Raw genomic sequence first — 13557 nt, forward strand, 5'->3', positions numbered from 1 at the left:
CAGAAGGAACCAATTTCACTGTCAAAGTGTTTTGGAAATACCACTTTCACATCGTTATTTGCCTCAAGACGATCGACATGGCATGGGAGGGAGTCATCAAGAGAACCTTTTATTTCGGAAAAAGCTTTGGCCAGACATTGTTGTCGAATGCGACTCTTAGGAGTTTGAGCAAGTACCTGTGGAGCCTATAATCGACGAGACTGCATCTCTGGACAAGATTATGGGATTAGAAATGGATAGAAACTATAGATGAGAAACTACGATGAGCTACTGGAAAAGCACAGACAGGAACTGCATTTTATGTCACAGTAAGAAGTTGTGGAGGAGATAACAGCCTCAGCAAGAAGAAGCAAATGTCTTTAAACAACTTTTTTATAAAGAAAGGAACTATAAATAATAAATTACATCATTATAAAATTTGTCTGACTATTTTTTTCGGTTTGGTTTATTTAATTAGGGCAAAGCACAGTAGGGCTATCTGCCTAAGGGGAGGAGGGATGCCTTCGTAGAGGACTTCCTAAGGGAAACTGACTCGTATACACGTTACACATGGAGAAAACCACGAAAACGCCCGTTCGCGGAATTCGAACCTCGGACCGAAATACCAGTGTTCAGCGACTTTACCGATCGGCTGTTGGTGGGCCTTATTTTTTTCGGAATCGAACGCATTAGCCTATTTTACATTGATTCCTATGGGGAAAATGTTTTTGCTTAACGAATGTTTTGCTTTACAAGTTAGATTTGGGAACAAATTATGCTCAATAAGCGAGGTTCTACTGTATTTTACTTCACTAACTTCTCCAAGTCTTCATTTTCTACTACAAAATTAATTTTAAAAAAACCCATTCATATAAGATTTCTAATTACATTTAATTGAGAATGTCACTCCACCAGTGAATGCTACTCTTTATTAGAGAAACAGAGCTTTTGGATACGGTGAAACAGTTGCCAATGAACAGTATGTCAAACTTGGCACGTTTTCTTAGTGCTGCACAATTGCTAAAGCATTCAAGTTGACCTAAAAGGTTTATCACTATATTTTACATATAAATGTTTCAAACATCCCTCTTAATGACTAAACTAACTTTTTTTTTTTTTTTTTTTTTTTGAATCAATGCATCTTTTCTCACACCAGACGGGCAGGTTTATATTAAAAATACCGTTTTTGTTTTTATAGCTTCCCTTTCTTCAGTGCTGACAAATTGTACTCTTAATGTCAATAATACATTCCAATGCATATATATCACTCATTTCACTAATTACACTTCTAAAACTTCAAATTATCTTTTACTACAATGTTTGGACTATTAAAAATATTACTTATATACGTATTTTATATTTCACTGCTAATGTAATGTTCTACTTCAAATACTCATACATCAAATAACCTATTTTATAATACAAAAAACAATAAAAATTGTAACAAACCCCTAAAAATCTCTTTCACCCCTCGTTTTGAGTTTGGACAGATCCTCCCCTTAATATTTGAACTTGGACTTTGCTGCCGGTGGCGGAAAATAAAAATAGAAACTAGTGAGTGATTTTGGAGATGCTATGATGTAAGAATATACAAACCACTATGGTCTGTAGTTTTATATTCTTGGGTAATAGTTCTAAGTTCTGTTTCTCAGGTAAATATTTTCAAGTTATTTGTTGAATAATTATTATGAGCAACTTTCTTCCCATGCTACAGTATGCTTTAAATGGGTAGGTAACTCATGAAAAAAATTTATATTTTTAATTAGTACAAATGAGCTTGGCAAGCACTATTAGGCAGCAATATATTATTATGTTTACATTCATTAAAAATATACTGCTTATCTCATGCTTACAATCTCACTGCTTATCTCATGAAAAAAATACACATGGCACTAAAACGCCAGTTCACACAATTCTCAAGGAACTCAACAGAGCTAAACTAGGTTTGGAACTCCTGATTCAGCTGGCCCATTCACATTTGCTCTTTGTCTTTTACATTTTCCTTCAAATGGCTTTTATGAAATATAAGCTGTGTTTTCTGCTGTATTATATAATATTTAAGTATTGTAGTCATTCATTTAACATGCTTAAGTTTTAATTACTTTGTATTCTAAGTACAATAGGTTTTGAATGTATAGGTATAGTAATTTAGAAAAAAAGCAAGTATATTAAGATTCATCATATCTACGTGCATATTTTTTTCCTCTATACTGAATTTCAGCTAAGAATAATGGAGGGAGGATAATGTAGCATTTTCACAAAGGTCTGTGATAAAAATTCAAGTGCTTCCCTCCCCCTATACATATAATCTTTCAGCATATCATATCGCAAAATGGGCTGCTGCTGCCACCATCACTTAGATCAGACATTTCAAAAAATTTCTGAGCCACTGCATTCTGAACATGGCACGTATAACAAGGGCTGTGGAGTCGGTAGGGAAAATGACCGACTCCAACTCCCTTATATATACAGTATAAAGTCCGTAATCCGGACTCGTCGGGACTTCGGCGATTCCGGATTAGTGGTTTTTCCGGATTATAGATAATCAATTTAAATCTGGTAAGATGGCATGCAGAAATTATGCAATTAAAAATATGAAATACCGTAATTTATGAAATAAAGAGCAATTATGATCTAAAGGGTATTAAAATTTAAAAAAAAAACCCTTAATATTTATTTGTTTACTTTATTAAACATTTCTTTCAATACTAATTCAGAAGTCAAACTACAAAAATCAGCGTTAATTTACAAAATTTTCACAGGACTAGTTTCGATGGTTTTACCGAACCATCATCTTCAGCTGCAAAACCGCAAATGAACAAGATAGGAAATAATGTTTAGATAAGATATATTTCTTTCAATATACGTTGTTTAAGAAGCTTCCACAAAAAATTCAAAAAGTTCCTTTTTCTTGTGTCATCCAATGCCATACTCCTAATCCATTTTTTGTTGCAATTCCACTTCTTGTTTGATGGACATCGAAACATGCTTTTGCTTTGTAGATCCTTTGGGAGCTGCAGAATTGGAAACTATTTTTGACATAATCGAAAGTTCAAGCTTAATTTTTATAAAACTGTTCTAACAGTCTGCAAATAATAATAAGCCGGATCCAATTAGAAGATTAAGGAACAGCGCAATCTGCAAAATTAACTGAAATGCCTTAGAATCAGTAAAGATAATTTTAGCCTAGCTATACATTAAACGCGCATGCGTAAAGCATACCCCCAAAAACATTTATGGTTTTGAGGTCCGGATTATAGATCATTCCGGATAATGGACGTCCTGATTACGGACTTTGTACTGTATATATGTAAACATACACACATGGGTTACAGCTTATTTTTTAATATAAAAGAAGTAATAGATGCGACAGGAAAAAAAATGATGGCATAGCAAATTATTTATATTAACCAGCATTTATTATGAAATGGAAAAACTGGCATTAGTTATTTCTAAGAAACAGTATAGCTTCGGCAAGATCTTCTTTGTTGGAGGGCCATAGATTCGATTTGATAAACTTCAGAGCTGAGAAGAGTCTTTCCACACTAACTTGAGTAGGAGGAAGAGCTCTTACTGTTAGGGCTATTTCTTTTAACTTTTCAGAATAGATTTTTATAAGTTCTAAAAGAGTTGTCTTGCAAGCGCAATCATATTTCTCTATTTCCTCAAAGGCCATGTAGAAATCTTGTTTGTATTTATTCATTTTTAAATCTAAAAGCTTTTGGTTCTTTATTTTCATTCACTTTGCCTTAGCCTTTTCAATATTATCCAAAAATACTTCTCAAAATCTAATTCATCACTGGAAGAGGATGACAGAGACTCAATTGCAATGTCTGCAGTTTGACTGTCTTGATTTGAATTCTCCAATTGTTCTGAGAATAATTTCATTCTTAATTAAGTTCATAGGTGGCTTTCTTTGCCTTTTTAATTTGTTCATCATCCAAGAAAATTAGGTGTTTTAGATCTACATATTGAACCCAGCAAGATCTCATTGTCTAGCAAACTAGTTTTTCTTTTCTTCATTAAAGAAATGATTCCTTCTGCAATAAACCCTTCATTTCAGAAAGAATAAAGATCCCATTCTTCCATTTTCATTTCCTGTCAATTCTTCAGATTGCAGCTTTTTTGTGGCTATATATGGTGTAAAAAGACAGATCATTCCCCAATCCACTGCAAGATCATTCCCCAAGCTTTCTGTTAGTGAAACATTAGAGTTATTTACATCTAAAAAAAGTCCTTAATTCTAAAAACCTCTTTATCATCAAATACGTACTTCCTTATCACGTTGCTTGATCAATAATTGCTCTTTTTCCAGCTTGCTTCCTAAGAATGGCATCAATTTTGGGAGTTCTTGCGTCGAAAAATCCCCCAAGTGATTTATGTATCGACGTTAGAGGGCGCTTCGCTTCTGAGAAAGAATGTTAGTTTTTAGTTTGCGACGTAGTTAGTTAGTAGTGAACCGTCGATGCAATCCAGGTTGCTTTGTAAATCTTTGTAAATAAAATGATTATTTTTGTAGATTGTTGTATAAGTATTTGACTTGATTTAGAATTAGAACAACCTTTCGCCAAATGGTGCACAACGGCCTGGAACCTGTAGCCAATTAGGAAGTTTGTGTTTTCTAATTTTGGATATAATTTTATGCGAAGACAGCCAAGGTAAGCCTGTATTTTCTATTTTGATATAAAATGGAAGATCTTATTGCTAAACTGAAATCGAAACGAAAGGTATTGAGGACCGCAGTGTCCAAGATATTGAAGAAAATTGAAACTGAACTGAGTAAAGATGATAGTAGTATAAATGTAAATGTATTAGAAGAAATTTTAGACCAGTTAAACGAAAAATCAAAATCCTTGAGCGATTAAGACGCTCAAATAGAACGAGAATTAAATGTCGAAGCGGACGAATTTGAACTTGAAATCTCATCCGTTTTGGAATATGAAGAGAAAATTCAAGTGTGGCAGTTTAGAGGAAAGAAAAAGTTGAAAGAATTGAATAAGCTAGAAAATTCGGACAATGCAAGTAGGGACATTTCTAATGAAACCGTTACAGAATCTCAAAACGAAAGTAACAAATTCACTCGTCTTCCAAAATTAACCATCTCTAAATTTTATGGTGATCCTTTGGATTGGTTAGAATTTATAGGTCAGTTCGAAAATGCGATTGATAAAAATCCGAATTTATCAAAAATAGAAAAATTAATTTACTTAAAAAGCTTTCTTGGTGGCTCAGCCGCCAAAGCTATTTCTGGTTTCGCTCTCATCGAAAATAATTACGAAGCTGCTATTGAACTGTTACGTTCTAGATTTGGTCAAACGAACATCTTAATTAATTCGCATAAGTACTTCACCTGTTAGGAATCCTAATGATATAAACGGATTAAGAAAACTTCTCGATCACGCCAAAGTACAGATCTGTACTCGATCACACGAAGTACAGATAAGAAATCTTGAAGCATTAAAAATAGACTCCGATACATACGGAAATCTGTAAACGCCTTTAATTTTGAAATTACTTCCTAATGAATTCGTTCTTGATTATAGCCAAAAAATTAAAGACGAAAATTTGGATTTAAAAGGTTTGTTAGCCTTTTTGAGGAACGAAATATTCAGTAGAGAACGCGTGGCTTCTGTTAATTATAACTCTAGAGAGAAATATTCGCGATTGGAAAAGCATTTGCCCTTCAAACATAAACATTCTCCAGCCCTAAGTCAACAGTTCAATTATTAGCGGCGTCAGCCGAATCGCAGTGTCTGTTCTGCGGGAACACAAATCATAAATCTGCGAATTGCGAAATTTTAAGTGTAGAAAAAAAAAAAAAAAAAAAAAAAAAAAAAGAGAGAGAGAGAGAGAGATTTTGAAGCTGGAAGCGCGGTGTTTTCTTTGTCTGGATCGATTTCATCGCATTCAAAAATGTAAACAAAAAAATAAACTGTGCCTTCTGCTTTAATAAACACTCGAAAGCCATTTGTTATTCATTTCATCAGAAAAAAGATAATGAGAAACCTGAAAAGAAAACGTCGGATTTGAGCGTTATTTCCGCTGTTTCGTCATATAATTCCGATGAAAATAGATCTAATAAAATATTATTACAAACGGCTTCTGCATTGATCCGAAATAATGATAAATCTGAAAATGTCAGAATTCTTTTTGATAATGGCTCAATGAGATCTTTCATAACTAAAGATGTATCTACTAAAATGGAACTTCCGATTGTTAGTTAGAAAAGAATCACTTTCTATTTATTCTTTTGGAGATGAAACTGCGTTAGAAAAAACCTTTAATGTTGTTAGTGCAAAACTAGAAAATGTTAGCGATCCTAATCTTAATATATATATATTTAGCTTCTTGAAACCGCAAAATATATCTAATACTTATCTCCCCTCCAGATTTGAACTTTGCTAAGAAAAATAAAATTTTACAAAATTTACAATTAGCAGACTGTTGTAGAAAAAGTGACAAAATTGATATTCTCATAGGAGTAGATTCTACTATTCTATAATTACTGATAAAATTCAAAGAATTTCACGAAATGTAGTAGCCACAGAATCTTTATTTGGGTGGTGTTTGCAGGGTAAAGTAAATAATGATCATAGTGAATTATTAACTATGAAAATAATAGTAAATGAAAACTTGATATCAGATCAGTTACAACAGTTTTGGAAGCTAGAAAACTTAGGTTTGGAAAGTGATACTCAAAACGACAAAACTGTTGATTTAGAAATTATGAAATCTTTCGAATCTGATATCAAGTATAAGAACTGTAGATACCAAGTAAAATTACCTTGGAAACCGAATTCAAAACATTTAATGGAAGATAATAGGGATATAGCACTTGAAAGATTTAAGAAATTGAGTAACAAATTTAAAATTGATAACTCTTTGTTTGTTCAATACACAGAGGTTTTAAAGGATTACGAGTTAAAACATATTCTTGAACCAGTTCAAGAAGACAATCAAAATGATAAAACCCTATTTTATTTACCTTATAAAGCAGTCATCAGAAATGATAGAGCAAGAAGCAAACTAAGAATAGTTTATAATGCTTCAGCCCATAAACAAAAAACACTTCTCTAAATGACTGTTTATATACTGATCTGAACCTATATCTAGATATTTTTGATTTATTGATAAAATTTAGACAACATTCGATAGCCTTTACAGCGGACATTACACAAGCATTCTTACAGATATAATTAAATGAAGAAGACAGGGACGTTACACGATTCTTTTGGAAAGATGATCCTGATGATAACAATGAAATTTTGAAAACCTTTAGATTTACAAGAGTTTTGTTTGGAGTAAAATCTAGTCCGTTTCTCCTAGCTGCTGCTATTAAGCATCACCTTAAAAAATATTCAGAAATATATCCTGAAACAATAGAAGTCTTAAACAACTGCCTGTATGTTGATGACATTATTGGTGGTCAACAAAATTTAGAACAAGCCCTGAAAACAAGTTTAGAAATTGTGAACATTTTCAATGAAGCTAGCATATCACTACATAAGTGGCATACTAATTCCAAAGAACTCGGAAGATATTTGGCATCGCAAAGAATTTTCGATGCAAGAATCTCCTGAAGATGTCCCGATCATCGTGTTAGGAATTAACTGGGATACGGATAATGATAATTTTTATTTTGACACTCAGCACTTGACAAATTTCATTTCCTCGTCAATCAACTCAAAACGTTTTCTATTGCAAACCGCAGGCCGTATTTTTGATCCTGTCGGATTTTATGGCCCTTTCACTATAACAATAAAGTGTTTGATTCAGGAAATCTGGTCTGCCAAAATTGATTGGGACGATGAACTGCCACCTGATCTTAGTTATAAATGGAAAGCCTAGTACGAAGAAATTGAAGAACTGAACCACCTCAGAATTCCACGCTATTTAGAAGGAATATTAGATGCAGATGTGAAACAAATAGTACTCCATAGCTTTTCTGATGCTAGTTTGAAAGCTTATGGATGCGTGGTATATCTAAGAATAGTTTTGAACAATGGAACTTTTCAAACAGTTTTTGTTGCTTCCAAGAGTAGAGTTGCACCTCTGAAATCCCTTACACTTCCTAGATTGTGTATCTATAAAATTTTTATAGATACACAATCTAGGATTCTATTCTAAATCTACACTATTTTGGATGCACTATTTTCCGCTGGATGGAGTGATAAAATCGCAAAATGTTTAAAATACGAAGTAATCCCCTTCCACTGGACTGATTCTAAAATAACGTATTTTTGGATTCATGGATCTCCCGAAAAATCTTTCATCTAAAACAGAGTTTATGAAATTCAGAAACTAACTGAAAGCAATAATTGGCATTATTGCCGTGGAAAAGATAACCCCTCCAACCTCATATCACGAGGAACTACTGTTGCTAATTTAAGAAATTGTTCACTTTGGTGGTTTGGACCAGAATGGTTACAAAACAAACGTATAGACTGGCCAGTTCAACCGAAGTTTGACGTGGGAAACGATAAACAACTAGAACTCCGTAGTAAAATATCTATTTATGGTATTGTTGTGAAAAGAGATGATCAACTATTGGATATAACAAAATTCAGTAATGTGCTGAAATATCTCAGAATTATGGCATGGATTAGACGTTTCATTGCTAAGGCAAGAAAACTGCCTGCTAATAGTGGAACATTAAGTGCTTCTGAAATTCAGGACACTGAAATTTTGTGTGTTCGTAAAGCCCAGATGGATTTCTTCACACCTGAAATTAAGGCTCTTCAATCTAACAAGTCAATTTCTCCAAGCTCTGATATATTCAGCTTGGCGCCGTTTCTTGATGAAAATAACATTCTTCGAATTAAGGGAAGATTAGAAGAAACCGAATACACAGTTGACGAGAAGCATCCAGTTCTTCTTCCTAAAGATTCCAAATTTACTGAATTAATTATAAAAAGGGAACATGATAACGTTCTGCATGCGGGAGTTGCAGCAACTTTAGCCAAACTACAAGAGAAATTTTGGATTCCTAAAGGCCGTCAGTTGGTAAAGAAAGCCTTGGGGAACTGTTTAATTTGTCGGAAATATGCAGTAAAAACCAGTGAAACAAATGACAGCTCAGTTACCTAAAGATTGAATTGTTGAAACTCCACCTTTCTATGTTACAGGCGTGGATTTCACAGGTCCAGTTTACATCAAGTCTGGAAACGACATTCAGAAATCATACATAGTATTGTTTACGTGCGCTGTTACACGAGCGTAACATCTAGAACTCATTTCCAGTATGTCTGCAAATTCATTTTGGCTCTCAGATGTTTAATGTCAAGAAGAGGAAACTGTTGCACCTTTTATTCAGATAACGCGAAAACTTTCAAATATGCTGCCAAAGATTTACAGTATTTTTACAGCATTATTAAAGGTACAGACTTTCAAAATTTTCTAGCAAATGAAGGCTTGACTTGGAAATTTATCGTCGAGCTTGCTCCATGGTGGGGAGCTTTTTATGAACGCTTTATGAAAACCATAAAGGAACCATTGAAAAAGATATTAGGCAGAGCTCAACTGAATTTTGAAGAATTTATGACTGTGTTGACAGAGGTTGAAAATATTGTGAATAGACGTCCTTTAACCTACGTTTACAACGATTTACATGAACCTGAACCGCTTGCGCCGGCTGATTTTCTATTGATCAGACATAAGGATGAATATCCATACAACTTTGCTGAGATCCTGAATAAATCTCCAACAAGAGAGAGTCTAATAAAATGAAAAGAATATCAGACGACACTTATAAAACAGTTCTGGAAAAAATGGAAAAATCAGTATCTTCTTGAGTTAAGAAATACTCATTTCTTCAGTACACCAGAAGCCAAGAAAAATCTTAAAATTGGTGATATAGTTTTACTTGAAGGAACAACTAAATCCAAGTTCCTCTGGGATTTAGGTCGAGTAATTCAAGTCTTCAAAGGACGTGATGGTCTTGTACGATCATGTGTGGTAAAAACTAAAAAAGGGGACTTTAAGAGACCTGTGCCATTGATATACCCCCTTGAACTATCAAACTGAACTAATTTTGTAACCTTTTATTTTTTATCTTTCATGTTCACTAACATTAATTTTAGATAATTAGTTTAGTTATTACTAATAATTTACTGTTTGTAATTTGAATTAATATTTATGTATTGAGTAATATTTGAATTGAGGCAGTTAACTATATTTGTTTATTTTATAGAAATTCCTTTTGCAGTTTATATTTACATCAGTTGAATGTATTTGATATGTAAATTGCTTTCTTACATTTTTATTGTTTGTATGCTGAAATAGTGATAATTTTTGCAAAAATTATCAGGTGGGGAGTGTGGAAAAATCCCCCAAATGATTTATGTATCGCAGTTAGAGGGCGCTTCGCTTCAGTTTTTAGTTTGTGATGTAGTTAGTAGTGAACCGTCGATACAATCCAGGTTGCTTTGTAAATCTTTGTATATAAAATGATTATTTTTGTAGATTGTTGAAGTATTTGACTTCATTTAGAATTAGATCATCCTTTCGCAAAATCTTGCTGCTATTGCTGCTTACCTAAATTTACCAGTGAGATTTGTAACTAAATGAATCAGTTTAAACACTAATGGCAAATATCACATCCATCCTCCTCCCTTATATTTATTTATTAATATGCCAATAAACTAGAAAATAACTATTTATTAATGTATATAAGTCCATAAATAAAAATAATAAATCAGCTTGTCATTATTTTTTTTCAATTCATTTTAATTTCATTTCAAATTCAAACTGTCCAAAAAAAACTGGAGTCGAAGTCGACCTGTTTTTAGCAACTCCAGCTTCGATTCCTTTTACCCCAAAATCTGTCCGATTCCATGGTCCTGCTTATAACTCACTGCCACCTATGAACTTCATAACTTGTTAACAACAATCATTACATGCAGCATAATCCATAAGTTATAATATGCCTGCAATTTTTAGGATATTTATTTCATGTGTTAATCTTTCTTCCTCTTGTATTGATAGTAACAAATGCAGCATCTTCAACACAGTCTGTAATTTTTAAGATAACATTTTGTGTATTATAGCTTTATTTCGCAGTACTACTATTTTCAATTAAATTTTGTAATTATTTTATTCAATTTAATTTTGTAATTATTTATTTATTACGGAGAAGTTATATGAAACTTTGACAATTATTAAAGAAGAAAATAATACAGAGCCTTCAAATTAATTCATGTTTTATATTCAGTATTTATCTAATATAATTGATCTAAGCTTCAATATTATTTTGAGAAAGCATTTGGGCTGCTAGAAGACAGAAAAAAAATAATAATAATAATAATAATAATGAACATATCATGTGCAATCGTAATTTTTTATTCCATGTAAAAGGAATTATAAAATGTTTTCATACACTTTTTCTTTAATTCAATAAACCAGGTTTTTTTTAATTACTATTAAAAATAAATAAGTAAAAAAAATACTATTATCTATTTTGCTATTATTGAGATAAAATGCTTTTGACTAATTATTTATTATGGCATCCATCAGATTAAAAAAAAAAAAATATTTATTACAATCTGATCACTTTGATTTTCTTATCTTTACCTGATTTTCATTATTTTACCACTATCATACTCCCTAATGTTAGCCTTTGCATTAAAAATGCAATAAATTCCGTCATGATGACCACCTCTCTGAGATGACCAATATTTCCGAAACATAAATAACAACTACAACCTTCTAAGATGAACACCATTATCTGTGTGCATTTGCCTTAGTATTATAATTTTTCTTCATATTCAGTCCTCTTCAGTAAAAACCACGACATGCCATTGGTGTTGATGTTGATGATGGATTTTCTCTTTTGTGATTGGTCAATTCCATTGGTCTATTGTGTGTGAAGTTGAGAATTTTCAAACAGGAAATTGTAGCTCTGTTGTACCATCCCAAATCTTTGCTTCCTCTGATATGTGTCTCCACTAGCTCAAACAAACCTCAGCGTGAACTGTCTATAGTCATCAAAAAACTAATCCTGTTAATATATTTATTTTCTTTTTTCCCACTTGCTTTCACTCAGATCCTTCAAAAGATACATATTTAGTTAGAGGAGTTAGTCAGTTAAAATATCACAAGTGACTGCCTGTGCTTATTAGTATTTCTTTTGTGAAATTTCTGTCTGTGGTTGTGAAGGATAGAAGAGTAAGAAATTGATATTGCTAGGTGACTTCTGTAACAAACTAAAAAGGGCAAAGGCAAACTATCAACTGACTAGCACTGCATTCTATGATAATTATCATTAACTGCATTGGCTTATATATGCAAAAACAACAGTATATTTTGTAAATTTAATACCAATATAAAAACTTGGTAACTGGATTTGAAATGAGAAAAAATAAATAAATAAAATTTTACATGGAATTCAATACCTCAAGCTCCCACAACAATAAATAAGTTTAATTTTATCATTCAACATAGTTCACAGCAATTTAATTTGATATGTTACTGTGATTTATGAAAATATAATCTGTTTGGAATCATTTATAATTTTTCATGAAACATATATTTTTAGATGCAGTAAAATCATCTGCGTTTCATTTTGTACATAGTTTCCTATCTCCTTTAATTTTTACATACACTTAAATCTAAGCATGAATAACTTAAATACTATCAGCATATCTGAACTCAATTCCTATAGCTGTAGACCATTTTGAAAAAAAGAACTACAGTCAAAAGTCGTTAATCCGGACTCGTCGGGACTTCAGCGATTCCGGATTATCGATTTTCCCGGATTATAGATCATCAGTTTAAATCTGGTAAGATGGCATGCAGAAATTATAAAATTAAAAATATGAAACCGTAATTTATGAAATAAAGAACAATTATGATCTAAAGGGTATCAAAATTCACAAAAAAAAAAAAAAAAAAAAAAAAAAAAAAAGCTTAATATTTATTTGTTTACTTTATTAAACATTTCTTTCAATGTAAGTTGTTTCGTTTTTTATGTGATAATACATTCTCTTTAATTCTATACACAGACATAATTTCTTGTTCAGTTACAAAGTTCCGCAGTTCAAGTCCTATAATTGCCGTATCGAGAATACCGACTAATTTGTCAATCAAAATTTTTTCGTTTTCAATAACTTCTGTCACTTTCTTCACTATCGGAAGCGAATTATAATGACAAGGAATTTGATTTAAATCATATCAAAGATGGAGTACATCGAGATGAAATAATACATTTAGTAAGGAATTATAAGCCAAATAAAATAAAAACATCTGCCCTGAAGATAAGGATAGTGCTGACAGATCAACTTCCAATTCATTGCGCGCTGCCGCGTTAAAGATAAACAAAGTTTAGATAAACAAATGTTAAAGTTTAAATAAACAAAGGATATGCCTTTATCCATTTTTTGCAGAAATTCCACTTTTTCTTTGATGGATATCGGAACATGCTTTCGCTTTGTAGATCCTTTGATAGCTCCAGAATCGGAAATTCTTTTTGACATAATCGAAAGTTCAAGCTTACTTTTATAAAATTGCTTTAACAATCTGCAAAAAATAATAAGCCGGATCCAATTAGAAGATTAAGGAACAACGCAATCTGCAACATTAACT

The sequence above is a fragment of the Stegodyphus dumicola genome, chromosome 9, assembly GCF_044657685.1.
Source record: "Stegodyphus dumicola isolate Sdum_Otavi_A_Nest chromosome 9, ASM4465768v1".
In the NCBI taxonomy this organism is placed as follows: domain Eukaryota; kingdom Metazoa; phylum Arthropoda; class Arachnida; order Araneae; family Eresidae; genus Stegodyphus; species Stegodyphus dumicola.